Raw genomic sequence first — 5,596 nt, forward strand, 5'->3', positions numbered from 1 at the left:
TGGTCAGAACATTAGGATTAAGGTATTAAATTATTGTATAATCGTCGGCCGTTAATATGCTATCAAATTTTCAAATAAATCAGAGGTTTTAAACTCGACAAAAATGACATTGAAAGATTTCATTGCATAGAGACATACCGGTCAAGCTAATAAAAACGTATAAATAAAAATAGAACAAGGTTTTTATGAATTGTGAAACAAACTATTACTGTTGATAAAATAATAAATTCCATTACATAAGATTTTGTTTGTAAAAGCAATGTACAAAAGAATATTGTGTATACTTTTTAAATTGAAAACGTGAATGTTTGACAATCAATTTGTATGGCAATTTCCGGCACTGAATTGTTAGTATGCGTGACATGTAACGTCGAGGGACTTTCAAACCCCGTAGGATTAATTGGCTCCTATATGTATCAATCAACGTAGTATTGTTAAAGCTTGTAGCGTTATTGTCGACGGTAATTACAGAATAATCACGAACATCAGTCGCCGCGGTCCTTGTTCCGAAGATGCAATTAAAGTCAAACTCGATTCAACCTGGCACAAATAGTTGGTGTATAATTCACTTAAGATATGTATATTGATACTAATGGAATTCATTATTATAATCAGCCCTCAAATATTCAGCGCAAAAATAAAATAATTTGAAAATTTAAAATTTTGGCGAATTTAACAATAGTTAAAAAAATTTTTAGGTTTCGTATTTTATTACTGAAATTAAAAGTTTTATTATTATAGATTTTAATAGCTTTTCGAATTAACGTAGTGATGGGAAAAAAAACTGAGTTCGGGTCACTTGAATGAGTAGTGTTGATAGTATAAAGGCTTGGCGTACTGTATACTGTATAAATGTTTGAAAAAATATCATAACATCGTTTTTGATAAGTTAAATAAATAACTAAAAAAAAAAAAAAAATGATGTTTACATCTGAAAAAAAAAAAAAATTTTTAATATCTCAAAGAAAATATGTACCTGTTATTTATTACGCTCATTCTATTGGAAATAAAAAAAAATAAAATAAAAAAATTTTTTTTTTAATTTTAGGGGTCTGGAATTTAAAAAAAAAATAAAATTTTTTTTACTTCGATAGCATAGCGTTCCAAAAATATATTTTAAAATTTTTATAATGATATTAACGATATTTAAAGTTTAACAGCTTAGCGCAAAAGCAAGTACAAAGCTAAGTAATACTTAATTAAAATTTTAAACTCATTTATCTCGAAACTACTTTTTTCTACACGACGCGTAGCAAAAAAAATATTATTTATTATGTCATTCATTACACCAGTGCCGGTGAGACGAAAAAAAATTTTTTTTACGTTAAATATTTCTTATTTTTAACTTAATTTCAAGTCTCTAGTTTAATAATTAAAACAGACAAAATATTAGAATCTTTCAACATAAGAAATTAACGGAAAATTTAAAGAAATTTCAAACACTACTGTAAAAGATTTTTTCATAAAGTATATAATCTTTATTATTGTAACACACGAATTTTCTACACAAAGTTATTTCAAACTTTTTTTTATTCTAAAAAAGATACTGTAGAATTTTTTAAAATTTCAAAAAAAAAAAACTTATTTTTGGAAATGATTTTTCCATAAATAGTGTAAATAAAATAATATTCGTAAACAGAATCTACCTAGTAAAAAGGATGAACGATATTCATTGAAATCAATATACAAATATTAAACATACAAACTCGCTATTATTAAAAGTACTATTGATTCAAATGACGAAGCTTTTATAACAGTATTGTTAAATAACAATTCTAAATCAATTCAATCACAAATTGATTTATTTCCTATACACAAATAATCGCACCTCCTGTAGACTTTTTTTTGGAGTGATATAATGTAACATATAAATAGAGCATATGTCTTAACTATCTTCCTAATTGGTTCATAACCTTATTACCTCATTGCGATGACCCTATTTTATGGTACTTTTATGTCTATTATACCATTAAATAATCCCTCTATTTCTCAGTCTATAAAAGCTGTTCCCTAACCGAATTAACTACATTATCCAAGCTATTACACCCTCAAGGTGCAAGATACAATGTCCGCAAAGTATTGCCCCAAAATTACTAAATACGATTGTAAATTTCTTTTGTGGATAGAAAATTTTTTTAAAGTATCTAGTTTATTCAATTACAAAAAAAGAAAGAATTTTTCATAAAATTTAACTGAAATAATAACCGTTAACCTTTGCACAGAAAAAATTATGTTAACAATCGCCGAAGAAAATTGAAAAAACAAAAAAATTGCACTCTGCTTTTTTCTTTTAGAAAGGTGCTTTTGAAAGTTTTTAATATTCTTTCTCAATATTGTTTTCTTTTCCCTATTCTATTATCTGAAATGTTTTCTGTTCTTTCTAATGCCTTGTACTTCGGAGTGTAGAACGATATGATTATCCAAATTGAACTGTAATTAAGTTGTACAGTTCTGTTAAAATTAAAAAATCTTGAGCTTTATTGGACAATAATTTTTAGTAGAATAAGAAATTTTTTAACAATAAATTTATGAGAAATGTCAGAAAAATGAATTTGAATTTCTAAAAATCGAACCAAGAATTTTGGATTTGAAAATTTTTCCAATTACAGAGTAAATACAGAGTAAATACATTAAATGATTAAAATAGTCAAAATTTTATTTATTTAAATAAACACAGAAAAATTGACGCATATTGATAATTTTTTTCTTTATTTATTTTACTTGTTCTACTTTCGATACGCAACATGAAAAATACAACAATGTAGAAAAACTAACGTATCATCTTTAAATTGTCGATCAAAAGTCAATATTTCAATTTGAGGAATTTTGTAATCTAAAAATGTTTATAATTTTTAAATTTTCGGAAATCAAATTTATACTAATCATTAATCTACCGAAGAGTAAAACATGTTGGGGGGAAAAAAAACATGATTAAGTCGATTCTTCGATTTTTTTATGGCTACAATCGTAAGATCCACATATTTATATCAAGTTTTAAATTAAAAAAATACAAGTTTAAAAAACATTTTAATGCAGTGAAGTAACATTCCGCGCACAGTTTATTGATTCAGCCTGTAGACGAACACGTTTTCTCTCCCATCGCAAAGTTAAAATTTTATTTAATAACGCAGCAATGATAACACTCAATAATAATGTCAGAATAAATCTTAAACTATCTTATAATATTGCTGCAACAAAATGAATTTACCGGAATTTATGATTATCAATACAGAAAATTATGATAGTAAAATTAATTTTTTATGCTTCAAAATATAATTAAAAATTTACAACTCTCAATTGTAAAAGAATAACGTATAATTAAAACAAGAAATGAATCTAGAAAACAAAACGAAAAAATAAAAATAAACGTTATCGATTTCCATGAACAAAAGAATAATAAAACAACAAAAATTAATCATTTTGTTTAGTACCCTCAAAATAAAACCCGTCAAACCACTTCTCTTTTAATTTTTTAAGTACTTAAAGATGTTTTTTATTAGTATTATTTATGTCTGCTTCACGTTTTACTGCCGCTTCATAGCGTTCAAATACACAATCTCTTTGTGCCTTTAAGTCATAATAAAACGCAAAATTTATGCTTGTTATAATTAGAGAAAAATAAAAACGAACCATTTTCAAACCCAAAAAAAAAAAAAAAAACTAAAGCTATAAATTTCAGATAAATACTAAAGCTCAATAGATTAAATTTACAAAAAAGGCCCGGATAACACAAATAGTGTACGAACACACTATTATCAATCAAGATAAATTATATAGATTTCGATAGTTATAAGTGTAAGTTATTGCACCAGAAAAATTTGTACCGTTAAAGTAAAAGCAGTCGGGTAAATAGCACTATGAACGATATAACGTACTAGTTTCATTTAAAAATAATTATCTTATCGGTGAGTGCCTCGCAATATGATTTTTCCGCATTTATTTAATTTCACCATCCAACTCCGTTAAATGTCAGAGTGACTGGTGTTTCTTTATTCGGTGTGATTTTATAGAATATTTAACTTTTTACCGAGAGACATACATTCACTTCATTGCAATCTTCTCGATACGTATGAAATTGACATTTGAAACTATACTTCACTGTAATAATATATTATTATAAATTGTTGAAAGTATCCTGGTAATTTGATAAAAAATTTATAAGTCTGAAGTTAATAGTCATAAATTTGCATTGTTGATAATTCTAACGAAGTAATTGAAAAAAAAAAAAAAAAAATCCTAAGTGTCATTATATGTAAATACTGGTTAATGAAAATTAAAATTGGATTTTTATAATCGATTAATTTTTGGATTTTGAGTATCAATAAAAATTACACAGCTTTTTATTATTAACGGCCGTCTCAAATCTTGATCAAATTTTTTTCCTGCACTATAAAAAATTTTGCGTCAATGCGTCAAAAAATTTTGTATTAAAAATTTAATACTTTTTTGTGTTAATTTAATACAATAAATGTTAAATTTACACATAAAAGTGTTAAATATTTAACACAAAATTTTTACTTTGTAATTAGTTTTTATAATCTTGATAATTATTTTTTCTTCATTTTCAAGTGCTATCTTCAGAAGATATTTCGCACACACACGGAATTGGCAAAATTACAAAAAAAAAATTCTGATGCATGAAAACTTGAATAAACTTAATAAAAGTAATATAGTATTTATAAACTTTTGATCTAATATTCACAAATTTTCGATTTATTAAATAAATTTATAAATAAAAATATGAAACAATGAAATATGCAAACAGTACATTTAACGCTATCTAGTGGTATGAAACATAAGGTATGGATTGCCCTCGGTGGGTAGAAGAGCTTACAAAACTTAAAGAAATTTATAAGTCAAATAATATTGTATGAAAATTGAAAAAAAATTATTTAAAATAAAATCCACTGAAGTTGGCAGACATTAAAAATTATTTAAAAATTTTATAATAATGCAATTATTAAAAAAAAAATTAATTAAAAAGTTTCACATGTGAAAATTAATAAAAATTACAAATGAAAATTTTTAGAAGCATTTTTTTATTGCATTATTAAAATATGGCACTGAAGTTAGCAGACGTCTGAAAATTTTTTATTTTATTTATTAATTAAATACAACTAAAAAGATATTTTTAAAAAATTACATTTATAGTTTTTCAAGTTTTTTACAAGTGAAATTTTTTTTTTAATTTAATTGAAATTTTTTCAATAAAAAAATTTCTAAAAATTTTGAAATGTCGGCTAACTTCATTTTGATGTTAAAAAATTACAGTAAATGTTAGAAAAATAAAAAAATAATTAATATAGTGACTTAAAAATTTGAAAATAATAATTAAACATTGAACCTGAACTATTAAAATTTTTTTCCATGTCTCTATCTGACATATCCAGTAAAAAAAATAAAATTCAACATAATTACCTTTTTATCTATGAAAAAATCACCAGCCTGCAGCGGTGAATTAAAATGAAATTTCTCCTGTTCCGTCTTGTCTCCTAATAACTTCTCATTTCACCGTCTAGCTCGGAAAGATTTTAAAAATATAAATATAAATAAAAGTTAACAATACCTACATGCAGTACAAATAAATTAGCATTAC

At 24.5% G+C, this 5,596-nt stretch overlaps 1 protein-coding gene across 2 annotated transcripts in view; it reads right to left on the bottom strand.

Moving 5' to 3' along the window:
• The window catches only part of LOC141524421 (uncharacterized), a 104,222-nt gene that overhangs the window by 98,485 nt on the left and 141 nt on the right, over positions 1-5,596 (bottom strand). For both annotated transcript variants that reach the window (XM_074238305.1, XM_074238297.1), the window contains exon 2: positions 5,419-5,515. The gene's annotated coding sequence lies outside the window, so the exon portion shown is untranslated. The remainder of the gene's footprint in view (positions 1-5,418; positions 5,516-5,596) is intronic.

This window comes from Cotesia typhae, unplaced genomic scaffold (genome assembly GCF_013202065.1).
Source record: "Cotesia typhae breed Kobodo isofemale line unplaced genomic scaffold, CoteBio_Ctyphae contig_11, whole genome shotgun sequence".
Classification (NCBI taxonomy): domain Eukaryota; kingdom Metazoa; phylum Arthropoda; class Insecta; order Hymenoptera; family Braconidae; genus Cotesia; species Cotesia typhae.